We start from the raw sequence: 13,258 nt of genomic DNA on the forward strand, positions 1-13,258 counted from the left end.
TATTTTCTATATTTCTATGTTCCGCTTCTCGAACATTCTATCCTTGTCCACCCTATCAATGTGTCTCAGCATTTTATATGTCGTTGTCATATCACTCCTAGTCGTTCTGTTTTCCAGTGTCATCAGGTATAGTCTTGTTTGAAACTTCTAGGGCTCCATGCTGGTGCTGCATACTCCATGACAGCCCTAATGCTTCTCCATGGAGGTTTTTTGAAGGCAGTTCTGAAACTAGTTAACCTCGCATATATTGCAGATCTTATGTGATTGACTTGTACCTCTGGTGATATGTTGGGTGTCATGTTCACCTGAAGATCCTTCTCCATGAGCAATATTTGCAGCTGATCGCCTCTCAAGATGTTTTTCCTGTCTAGTCGCCTCTTCTCCGTTCCCAGTTTTCCCCACCTTACTCTTACTTAGGTTACACACCATTGTCGTAGTTTCTCTAAGTCCGTTTCTATTCTCTTCTGTTTATATGCTTCATTTTAATTTAACGTCAACAGGCAACAGTAAAACATGGGAGTCAGTTCTGTGTTATGGACATAATGCACATTAGTGATAATCTCCTATAATTCCAACTCTCTTGTCTTTCCCCTTGTCTTGTTTAGCGTGTGTGTGTGTGTGTGTGTGTGTGTGTGAGTGTGTGTGTGTGTGTGTGTGTGTGTGTGTGTGTGTGTGTGTGTGTGTGTGTGTGTGTGTGTGTGTGTGTGTGTGTGTGTGTGTGTGTGTGTGTGTGTGTGTGTGTGTGTGTGTGTGTGTGTGTGTGTGTGTGTGTGCCGTCCCACACTCAGTGACTGTCACGCCGGTAAAAAAAAATTTAAACATTGATGTAGTTGTATATATAAGCTGGAACCACGATGCGGCGGTGATGGCGACGACGATGACCTCTTAATCAGGTCCAGGAGCTAGGTCAGGTGGTAGGAACTAGGTCAGGTGGGAGGAAGTTATAAGTGTAGGTCAAAGGCAGTTATAACATCAAGTCTCCACCGTCCACACGGCTCTTCGACAACTTAGGCACAAATTTTGTACATGTACAACATGGCCTAACATCAATGCCAATATTTTAAATAAAATTTTAAGCAAATTCCCAATATACATTTTTTTTGTTTGGTCAGAGTGTCGTCTGCTACTTAAAATTTAACCAGTTATAACATTCGCTAAGTCCTGTACGAACGAGAGAGTAGCACCAGGCAGACTAAGAAATACAACGAAAATAATGTCAACGTCATCAAACTGACAGTCCTCAGCCAAACTCAGAGACACTGACTCACGAAATCGTAATGACACGATTGCAAACAAGCCATACCACGGGCGGGGTTAGAACCCGCGATCAGAGAGTCTCAAAACTACAGACCGTCGCGTCAAACAGACCAATAGGTATGTCATAGGCACACATATGCTCGGATACACGTACACGTGTCTGCCTAAATGACGTCTTTCTAGAAATTATGTTCAGATCGATGTTTTGCCCGTAGCAAGCCCTTGCCCAAGGTTCTAGTCTGACAAGAAAATATTAACACAATCTCGGGATTCCTTATATTTAAAAATAACCCCAGTCGCCATTTACTGTATGAATTAATTTCGACTTACCTCCAAATGGTTTATTCGTCATTACTTTAAACCCTCCAAAAATATTACGATTAAAACCACGTTTTAATGCAACAGTCTGCTACTAGAAGTCTTGAGGTTTAAGTAGATGAAATCAGGAACACACACGACCATAACACCTGAGAACACTTCAAACCAGAGAACACTTGTTTATATATGCAAGTGTAATAGACACGTCAAGTGTAAATTTACACTCATCCGTCCTTAACCCACGCACATCCCTCGCTTGCCAGGCGTCCGTAAGTAGTATAAAGTCTGGTAAGGGTTATTATTATAATCATGAGGGAGCGCTAAACCCGTAGGGTTATACAGCGCATGTGGGGAGGGGAGATGGAAGGTATTCAGGCTCAATTTAGGGAACTGGAGGACAGATCTAATTCCCTAGATCAAGAGCCCCTCACCGGCGTCAAGGAACCTCCCTTGAAAGGAGTCTGGTAGGGATTACTTCGTTTTCGTTGTCTTTAAAGCTGTGCATTCAAGATTGTTGCGTTAGTGTTCAGTGTTCGTTTATAGATTAGTTGCAAGTGAGGCAGAGTGCACGAGGTGAGACTGTGAGCACGAAAGAATCATCATTGAGTATGAGGTATATGGCCAGGGTAGTGTTCCCCCCGGGGCACTACCCCGACCATATACCTTCGTGAGTCACACCTTCAGGCCTTCACTATCACTACCATCTAGGTACTTCACCCCAAGTCAGCACGCCCGCACGCCCGTACGCTCATGGCTCTAAAATAAAGACGGACATGAAAATGCAGACAACCAGATACGCACACAAACACACGCACCTGCAACCACATACAAGTTCGAATTGGCAACACGATCAGTTCCAGAACTGAGAAGAATGTTACGTGAGCTGAAAGTTCTGAACCCAGCTACCTGGTCACAGTGAGGGATTAAGAGAGACAAAACAACGTACAGAATTATAACAAAATGGGAATTAACAGACAAGATAGTAAATAAATGCTTGAATTAAAAGGAGGACGATGAAAGGAAACACAGGTGGATGCTGTTAACACAGAGGTACCATAGGGATGCTAAAAAAATTCTTAGTTACAGGATGATTGAAAATGGAGACAAAATTATTATGGCTATATAATCCACAATGAATTATTAACTCTTGAGACATGGATAAAACAATAATTTGAAATTGACACAATATAAAACAGTTCTGTGTCCACAAATAGCAAACAACTCCACTCCCACAAGAAGGCTCAATCCCTAGCCCAACACACAGAGATTTGCTCTACGGAGCACGGCTGCCCACCGAACCTCTCTTCCCTTGCTGTTGTTAATATATTCGCGAGGAACACTGTGTTGACATGAACCTTTCCCATATGGTGGCCCGGCACTGGCTCCTGAAGGAGAGTCAGTGTTTGTATAAGTGGGGTACTGTTTACAGCCTCACGGTGGGGGCAGCTCTAGGTGCAAGTACCCAGTGTGTCTTTAGTACAAGTGAGGTACTGTTTAAAGCCCAATGGAAGGGCAGCCCTAAGGTGAAAGCCTGACATCTCTTGCCTGTCTCCTGAATTTATGGTTTCCCCTTCCTACTGTACTGTCTGGCTCTCATAGGTAACACCCCCGATCACACCATACACTCCCCCGCTCACAGCACCTGCTGCCCTGCTCACAGAACCCACCCCCTTCCCACAGCACCCACTGCCCCGCCCACAGCACCCACTCCCCCGCCCACCGCTGAACCAACTTGGATAATGTTTATCCCGGCCACGGTGGAGAGGTCAGTATTACTCTTTAATAACATTTATCCTAGCCACCCCTACCATCCCCATCTCATCGCTCCTCCCCCTACTTCTACATTCCCTCCCACTTCCATTCCCATCTTCTTATATTCTTACTTCCTCTTAAAACCCCCTTCCTGTTCTTATATCCCCTTCTCTCCCATTTAAACCTCCACCAACAACAAAATGCCTTTCACCAGTGGACTCCTCACGGAGTCAGATGCGATGTTCACAGCTTTCACAGAGAGACACACAAAAGATCACTTTGACAACGAAATATGAATGCCAAGGGTACAATTTACTTAGATACGACAGAAAGAACAGACAACAATGGGGGGGGGGGGAGTCTCTTCGTTAAATAGTCACTCGTCTGCACAGTTACTAAAAACCACATATGATGTAATTGAAGTTTTGGCAGTAAAGACTGAGAACCAAAACCTAGTCATTGTGGCTGTATATAAGTCGTCAGGCGCATCATCCCAGCAGTTCAAAGATCAGCTATTAAAAATTGATAACTGTCTCTAAAATCTTCAAATCCAACGTACGAATCACAACCTGGCTGATCGGGCATTGACTTTAGGTATCTGTCCAGCTCCCTCTTGAAGACAACCAGGAGTCTATTGGTAATTCCTCTTATGGCTGGTGGGGGGCTGTTGAACAGTCTTGGGACCCGTACACTTACTGTGTTTCCTCTCAGTGTACTAATGGCGCCCCTACTTTTCATTAGGGGTATGTTGCACCGCCTGCCCAGTCTTTTGCTTTCGTAGGGAGTGATTTCTGGGTGCAGATTTGGGATTTGTGATTCTTGAAGGTGAGATCCTCTGACATTATCACTTCTATAATCCTCAAATTAGTTTCTCGCCTTATTGTATGGTTAGAATTTGTCTTACATTCCGGAAAATTAGAACCGGGCAGCTGTGATGACATTAGCATGAGTAAAATGAAAGGGGCAGAAAAAGGCTAAGAAGAGAAAATGGAAAGCAGTGTTCTGAAAAAAATAATGAGAACTGGATGTGAATCATGGAAGCCGGGGTAAAAACTGTCAGAACCTATGTCAACCACCACAACACTCAAATCATCTTTATTCCAACCTTTCCAACCTAAAGTCTATCAGACTTGGATTGTACGCTCATAATAAAATGTACATGGAGACCTGGTCAAGGACCGGGCCGCGGGGTTGTTGACCCCCGGAACACTCTCCAAGTAGCCTCCGGGTAGGTACAGTTATTTTCTCAAGTTTCTGTCCCAGACTTTTACTGGTGTGGCCCAGAAAGCATCTTTATAACTTTGGGTTGCCACGCTAATTTCACAGACTTAAGACGTCCCGTAGCTCAGTTGGTAGCTTACTCACCTCACATACCGAGTGTCAGTGGTTCGATCCCCGGTACAGGTGGAAACATTTGACGTGTTTCCTTACATCTGCTGTCCCTGCTCACCTTGCAGCAAGTAGGTACCTGGGTGTTAGTTGACTGGTGTGGGTGGCATCCTGGGGCTGGATTTATACCTTAGACACAAAGACGGTCGTAAGGGAAACTAAAAAAAGTGCCTTTTACAGTAAAAAAATAACACTATCTTCTTCTGTTAGAATGGCACAACTTTTTATCGCATTTTTCTTAACATTTATACACATTTTTACACTGTGGTATGGTATTTTTGGTTATTTTTTGTGGACAGAGCACAACTTAACCTAAACTTACCCTAACCTTAAGTAACCAAAACCTGAACTAACAGAAATTTACAAGTCGTATGGGAGAAATCTGCATAAATGATGCTAAGGGTTATGAAGCTGGAGGGTTGGTAACAAACACTCAGGCTGTTGGTGTGGAAAAACTAGCGTTTTTCCACTCCTAGAAATGAGAATCATTATAAGTGAGGGAAAGGAGGGGAAATTCTCCAGGTTCTCTCCATCGTAAGGAATCTATCTCCGAGAGCTAGCTGTGTTGTCATGCCTCGAACTTAAACCTTAAGTTAGCCCCCTAGTCTAAGATCATAGTTTAAACAGTTAAATTAGACTAAGAATATAGGTAACTTTAAGTTAGCCCCCTAGTCTAAGATCATAGTTTAAACAGTTAAATTAGACTAAGAATATAGGTAACTTTAAGTTAGCCCCCTAGTCTAAGATCATAGTTTAAACAGTTAAATTAGACTAAGAATTGGTTATTTTTTGTGGACAGAGCACAACTTAACCTAAACTTACCCTAACCTTAAGTAACCAAAACCTGAACTAACAGAAATTTACAAGTCGTATGGGAGAAATCTGCATAAATGATGCTAAGGGTTATGAAGCTGGAGGGTTGGTAACAAACACTCAGGCTGTTGGTGTGGAAAAACTAGCGTTTTTCCACTCCTAGAAATGAGAATCATTATAAGTGAGGGAAAGGAGGGGAAATTCTCCAGGTTCTCTCCATCGTAAGGAATCTATCCCCGAGAGCTAGCTGTGTTGTCATGCCTCGAACTTAAACCTTAAGTTAGCCCCCTAGTCTAAGATCATAGTTTAAACAGTTAAATTAGACTAAGAATATAGGTAACTTTAAGTTAGCCCCCTAGTCTAAGATCATAGTTTAAACAGTTAAATTAGACTAAGAATATAGGTAACTTTGTCCGATTTTTTTTTAATTATCCTAGGTAACTTATACATATGTTACTATATATGATAATTAAACTTATGTGTACCTGCACCTAAATAATCTTACTTCCATCTGTGGGCCTATAACATGCCAACGAAGGTTCCAGCAAGGCAGAGGGTTTTAATGTCAAGGAGAGAGAGAGAGCAGTCACGCCTGGGATCCAGTGCTAGGAGATCCTGTATAATTAAGCAAAACAAAGCATGTGACAAGTCCTGTACAAGTAATTACGGGACTCGGAGTTCTATAACACAGACTCGGTGGCTCGAGGAATTAGGTGTGGTAAGAATCTTGTTACCGGCGCTGGACTAGCGTAAGAAAAGTCTCTATCTGACTCGCTCGTGATATGACATTAGAAACCTAAGTTTTTATGTTTCGTGGATTCCCTTCTTTTTCTCGTTTTTTCTTTGCGTTCTGTTTGGAAGCTAAATATCTATCTATCCACCTTTCCATTTATTATTTTTTAAGCGCATTTTGTGCGCTTTTATTCCATGGTAGTTCTTGTCATGGTTTATTATTTTCTTAAAACTGGTGTATATCACGTCTCTAATGGTCCCTCCAGTCAGGTGTGGTGGTCCCTCCAGTCAGGTGTGGTGGTCCCTCCAGTCAGGTGTGGTGGTCCCTCCAGTCAGGTGTGGTGGTCCCTCCAGTCAGGTGTGGTGGTCCCTCCAGTCAGGTGTGGTGGTCCCTCCAGTCAGGTGTGGCGGTCCCTCCAGTCAGGTGTGGTGGTCCCTCCAGTCAGGTGTGGTGGTCCCTCCAGTCAGCTGTGGTGGTCCATCCAGTCGGGTGTGGTGGTCCCTCCAGTCAGCTGTGGTGGTCCATCCAGTCAGGTGTGGTGGTCCCTCCAGTCAGCTATGGTGGTCTCTCCAGTGAGGTGTGGTGGTCCCTCCAGTCAGCTGTGGTGGTCCCTCCAGTCAGCTGTGGTGGTCCATCCAGTCAGCTGTGGTGGTCCCTCCAGTCAGCTGTGAACCCAACACCGACCTTGAAGCGTGGCTGGTGAGGGCAAGGAAGAGATACCTGCTCAGGTGCCCACTTGGCTCATAAGTCCCTCTAAGTGCTGAGGATTTCCATCCTTGCCCATGTTGGAGCATCGGCGAGCGAGAACCAGCAAATTGTAGCCGAGCCAAGGCTAGGGAGCAGGGGGAAAGGATGGTGGTTAAAGGGGTAGGAGGAGATCGAGGGGTTTAGGGGGAAGGGTAGTAGGAGGGATTTAAAGAGGTGGATGGTTGCAGCTGATTGCAGCGCACCTGATGGGGTATTTCAGGTATTTAGCCAAGCTGCTGCTGGCATTTCAAGCATTTGGCAGAGAATTTGTAGTCATTTCAGTGGGAATTGCTGGTATTGTTGTTAGTTTGGTCGTGAGTAGAGAACCCCTCTCATGTACCACTGCCAAAATATGGCACTTTCAGGGGTGCCGGCCTTACAGAGGGGGCACCTATGGCACTATGGCTGGCCATGGCAACAGCGATCTTGCAGGACTCATGTGGACTGGTTGCTGCCATTTTACGAGTACAAACTGATGCTTCACGTTTCTTAATTAGCACCTGCAGGCATTTTTATTTTTTTCTATAAGTACCTAACAGCATTTCGAGGCAAATTTTTTTTATAATAGGTATCAATATTCTGGTGTTTTGGACATACTGCCGGTAATTGCATTTTGCGAGTACATGTTGGCATTTAAGGTACTTTAGTACATGTTGATACCTTAGGTATTTGTAGTACATGTGAGAATTTAAGGTACTTTTTTGAGTCTGCGCATTTTTAGGTGTCATGAGAATACATGTAAACATTGACATATTTGAGAATATATGCTGGCATATCTGGTTTTGTATGCCTTATGCCGAGTACTTCCAGCAGTTAAGACACTTGAAAACCCCGTGGATCTTCTTGATTACTGCGAGGTGTCTCAGGTGTGTGTATGGTCCTCGTGTCGACCTGCGAGTCGAGGCGCCGCTTGCAAGAAAAACAAGATTTTAGTTAAATGGCCAAGATTTTAGTGAAATGGCCAAGATTTTAGTGAAATGGCCAAGATTTTAGTTAAATGGCCAAGACTTTAGTTAAATGGCCAAGATTTTAGTTAAATGGCCAAGATTTTAGTTAAATGGCCAAGATTTTAGTTAAATGGCCACAGCTGCAACTACTCTGACATTTCATCGTGGCAATGCTTCGATGTCACAATGAAATGTTACATTAGTTGCGTCTGGATCCTTTACCTACCATAGTATCGGTAATTCTACCATTATTACTAAACGCAACGTCGTCTAATTTACGTCTACTTTGAGTTTAAACGCTTCCTTAGGTCAGTCTAAAAGATAATCTCTCACACCAAGGCTGATGTCACTAGTTTAACCTCTCACAACAAGGCTGATGTCACTAGTTTAACCTCTCACAACAAGGCTGATGTCACTAGTTTAACCTCTCACACCAAGGCTGATGTCACTAGTTTAACCTCTCACACCAAGGCTGATGTCACTAGTTTAACCTCTCACAACAAGGCTGATGTCATTAGTTTAACCTCTCACACCAAGGCTGATGTCACTAGTTTAACCTCTCACAATAAGGCTGATGTCACTAGTTTAACCTCTCACACCAAGGCTGATGTCACTAGTTTAACCTCTCACAACAAGGCTGATGTCATTAGTTTAACCTCTCACACCAAGGCTGATGTCACTAGTTTAACCTCTCACAACAAGGCTGATGTCACTAGTTTAGCCTCTCACACCAAGGCTGATGTCACTAGTTTAACCTCTCACAACAAGGCTGATGTCACTAGTTTAACCTTTCACAACAAGGCTGATGTCACTAGTTTAATCTCTCACAACAAGGCTGATGTCACTAGTTTAACCTCTCACAACAAGGCTGATGTCACTAGTTTAATCTCTCACAACAAGGCTGATGTCACTAGTTTAACCTCTCACAACAAGGCTGATGTCACTAGTTTAGCCTCTCACACCAAGGCTGATGTCACTAGTTTAGCCTCTCACACCAAGGCTGATGTCACTAGTTTAACCTCTCACAACAAGGCTGATGTCACTAGTTTAACCTCTCACAACAAGGCTGATGTCACTAGTTTAACCTCTCACAACAAGGCTGATGTCACTAGTTTAACCTCTCACACCAAGGCTGATGTCACTAGTTTAACCTCTCACAACAAGGCTGATGTCACTAGTTTAGCCTCTCACACCAAGGCTGATGTCACTAGTTTAGCCTCTCACACCAAGGCTGATGTCACTAGTTTAACCTCTCACAACAAGGCTGATGTCACTAGTTTAACCTCTCACAACAAGGCTGATGTCACTAGTTTAACCTCTCACAACAAGGCTGATGTCACTAGTTTAACCTCTCACAACAAGGCTGATGTCACTAGTATAACCTCTCACAACAAGGCTGATGTCAATAGTTTAACCTCTCACAACAAGGCTGATGTCACTAGTTTAACCTCTCACAACAAGGCTGATGTCACTAGTTTAACCTCTCACAACAAGGCTGATGTCACTAGTTTAACCTCTCACAACAAGGCTGATGTCACTAGTTGAATCTCTCACAACAAGGCTGATGTCACTAGTTTAATCCCTCACAACAAGGCTGATGTCACTAGTTTAACCTCTCACAACAAGGCTGATGTCACTAGTTTAACCTCTCACAACAAGGCTGATGTCACTAGTTTAACCTCTCACAACAAGGCTGATGTCACTAGTTTAATCCCTCACAACAAGGCTGATGTCACTAGTTTAATCTCTCACAACAAGGCTGATGTCACTAGTTTAATCCCTCACAACAAGGCTGATGTCACTAGTTTAACCTCTCACAACAAGGCTGATGTCACTAGTTGAATCCCTCACAACAAGGCTGATGTCACTAGTTTAACCTCTCACAACAAGGCTGATGTCACTAGTATAACCTCTCACATCAAGGCTGATGTCACTAGTTTAACCTCTCACAACAAGGCTGATGTCACTAGTATAACCTCTCACAACAAGGCTGATGTCACTAGTTTAACCTCTCACAACAAGGCTGATGTCACTAGTATAACCTCTCACAACAAGGCTGATGTCACTAGTTTAACCTCTCACAACAAGGCTGATGTCACTAGTTGAATCCCTCACAACAAGGCTGATGTCACTAGTTTAACCTCTCACAACAAGGCTGATGTCACTAGTTGAATCCCTCACAACAAGGCTGATGTCACTAGTTTAACCTCTCACAACAAGGCTGATGTCACTAGTTTAACCTCTCACAACAAGGCTGATGTCACTAGTTTAACCTCTCACAACAAGGCTGATGTCACTAGTTTAACCTCTCACAACAAGGCTGATGTCACTAGTTTAACCTCTCACAACAAGGCTGATGTCACTAGTTTAACCTCTCACAACAAGGCTGATGTCACTAGTTTAACCTCTCACAACAAGGCTGATGTCACTAGTTTAGCCTCTCACAACAAGGCTGATGTCACTAGTTTACACCAGAAAATACATCAGTGACATCCACTGCATATTCCAATTTTTCCCAACGTAAATTAAAAAAATCCGAACATTTCACCATCCATATATTTTTAGTTGTGTTTTTTTGAGTTTGTCAGAATAACATAAGAGTTTGTCGCAATTTAATTTGTATAATATACATATAATAGTTATTTTGATTAATAATTCCCTTTACTTCCCTTTCTCTAAATTCTTTATGTGGCCTCATTTACCTGTCTCCCATTTTCCCCCTTTCCCTTTCCTCGAATTTTCCGCTTTCTCCCATTTTCCATTTCTCCTATTTTCACCTTTCTCCCATTTTTCCTTTCTCCCATTTCGCCCTTTCTCCCATTTTCCATTTCTCCCATTTCCCCCTTTCCCCCATTTTTCCTTTCTCCCATTTCCCCCTTTCTCCCATTTCCCCTTTCTCCCATTTTCCCTTTCTCCCATTTCCCCCTTTCTCCCATTTTCCCTTTCTCCCATTTCCCCCTTTCTCCCATTTTCCCTTTCTCCCATTTCCCCCTTTCTCCCATTTTCCCTTTCTCCCATTTCCCCCTTTCTCCCATTTTCCCTTTCTCCCATTTCCCCCTTTCTCCCATTTTCCCTTTCTCCCATTTCCCCCTTTCTCCCATTTCCCCCTTTCTCCCATTTTCCCTTTCTCCCATTTCCCCCTTTCTCCCATTCCCCCTTCTCCCATTTCCCCCTTTCTCCCATTTTCCCCCTTCTCCCATTTAACCCTTTCTCCCATTTTCCCTTTCTCCCATTTCCCCATTTCTCCCATTTCCCCCTTTCTCCCATTTTCCCTTTCTCCCATTTCCCCCTTTCTCCCATTTCCCCCTTCTCCCATTTAACCCTTTCTCCCATTTCCCCCTTCTCCCATTTCCCCATTTCTCCCATTTCCCCCTTTCTCCCATTTCCCCCTTTCTCCCATTTCCCCCTTTCTCCCATTTCCCCCTTTCTCCCATTTCCCCCTTTCTCCCATTTCCAACTTTCTCCCATTTCCCCCTTTCTCCCATTTCCAACTTTCTCCCATTTCCCCCTTTCTCCCATTTCCAACTTTCTCCCATTTCCAACTTTCTCCCATTTCCAACTTTCTCCCATTTCCCCCTTTCTCCCATTTCCCCCTTTCTCCCATTTCCCCCTTTCTCCCATTTCCAACTTTCTCCCATTTCCCCCTTTCTCCCATTTCCAACTTTCTCCCATTTCCAACTTTCTCCCATTTCCCCCTTTCTCCCATTTCCCCCTTTCTCCCATTTCCCCCTTTCTCCCATTTCCCCCTTTCTCCCATTTCCCCCTTTCTCCCATTTCCAACTTTCTCCCATTTCCCCCTTTCTCCCATTTCCAACTTTCTCCCATTTCCAACTTTCTCCCATTTCCAACTTTCTCCCATTTCCAACTTTCTCCCATTTCCCCCTTTCTCCCATTTCCCCCTTTCTCCCATTTCCCCCTTTCTCCCATTTCCAACTTTCTCCCATTTCCCCCTTTCTCCCATTTCCAACTTTCTCCCATTTCCAACTTTCTCCCATTTCCCCCTTTCTCCCATTTCCAACTTTCTCCCATTTCCCCCTTTCTCCCATTTCCCCCTTTCTCCCATTTCCCCCTTTCTCCCATTTCGCCCTTTCTCCCATTTCCCCCTTTCTCCCATTTCCAACTTTCTCCCATTTCCCCCTTTCTCCCATTTCGCCCTTTCTCCCATTTCCCCCTTTCTCCCATTTCCAACTTTCTCCCATTTCCCCCTTTCTCCCATTTCGCCCTTTCTCCCATTTCGCCCTTTCTCCCATTTCCCCCTTTCTCCCATTTCCAACTTTCTCCCATTTCCCCCTTTCTCCCATTTCCCCCTTTCTCCCATTTCCCCCTTTCTCCCATTTCGCCCTTTCTCCCATTTCCCCCTTTCTCCCATTTCCAACTTTCTCCCATTTCCCCCTTTCTCCCATTTCCATAACATGTTATTTTATTAACATTAAATTCCACCATCCACGGGTCCAGTTCCCCTTGTAAGGATTTACAGTCATTTATATTGTTAATTTTCTAAATAATTTCACTAAATCTGACGTAATAACAACAAATTCTGCGTACATCATTGGTTCTTAATGGGGGGGACTTGCGCCCCCCTGGGGGGGCATGAGTAATTTCTAGTGGGGGGGAACGCAAATCCGAAGCAAAAGTAAGGACCTGTTAGGATGTTTCGCTCGTCAGGGCAGTTCAAAACGTTGCAAGTGGCAGCCATGTCAATCGATATGTGAAATTCCACTTAAAGTGGGTAAATTCCACTTAAAGTGGGTAAATCCCACTTAAAGTGAGTAAATTCCACGTAAAGTGAGTAAATTCCACTTAAAGTGGGTAAATTCCACTTAAAGTTGGTAAATTCCACTTAAAGTGGGCAAATCCCATTTAAAGTGGGTAAACTCCACTTAAAGTAAGTAAATTCTACTTAAAGTGGGTAAATTCCGCTTAAAGTGGGTAAATTCCACTTAAAGTGGGTAAATTAAACTTAAAGAGGGTAAATTCCACTTAAACTGGGTAAATTCCACTTAAAGTGGGTAGATTTCAATTAAAGTGGGTAAATTCCACTTAAAGTGAGTAGATTCCACTTAAAGTGGGTAAATTCCACTTAAAGTGAGTAGATTCCACTTAAAGTGGGTAAATTCCACTTAAAGTGAGTAGATTCCACTTAAAGTGGGTAAATTCCACTTAAAGTGAGTAGATTCCACTTAAAGTGGGTAAATTCCACTTAAGTGGCTAATTTTCAGGCAAGCCGCGTAATTTTTTTTATCCTGGTGAGGCTGCACTTCCTCTCATCAAGATGACTGTCAGATGCTGTCAGTCGCCAGGG

Source organism: Cherax quadricarinatus, chromosome 13 (genome assembly GCF_038502225.1).
Source record: "Cherax quadricarinatus isolate ZL_2023a chromosome 13, ASM3850222v1, whole genome shotgun sequence".
NCBI lineage: Eukaryota > Metazoa > Arthropoda > Malacostraca > Decapoda > Parastacidae > Cherax > Cherax quadricarinatus.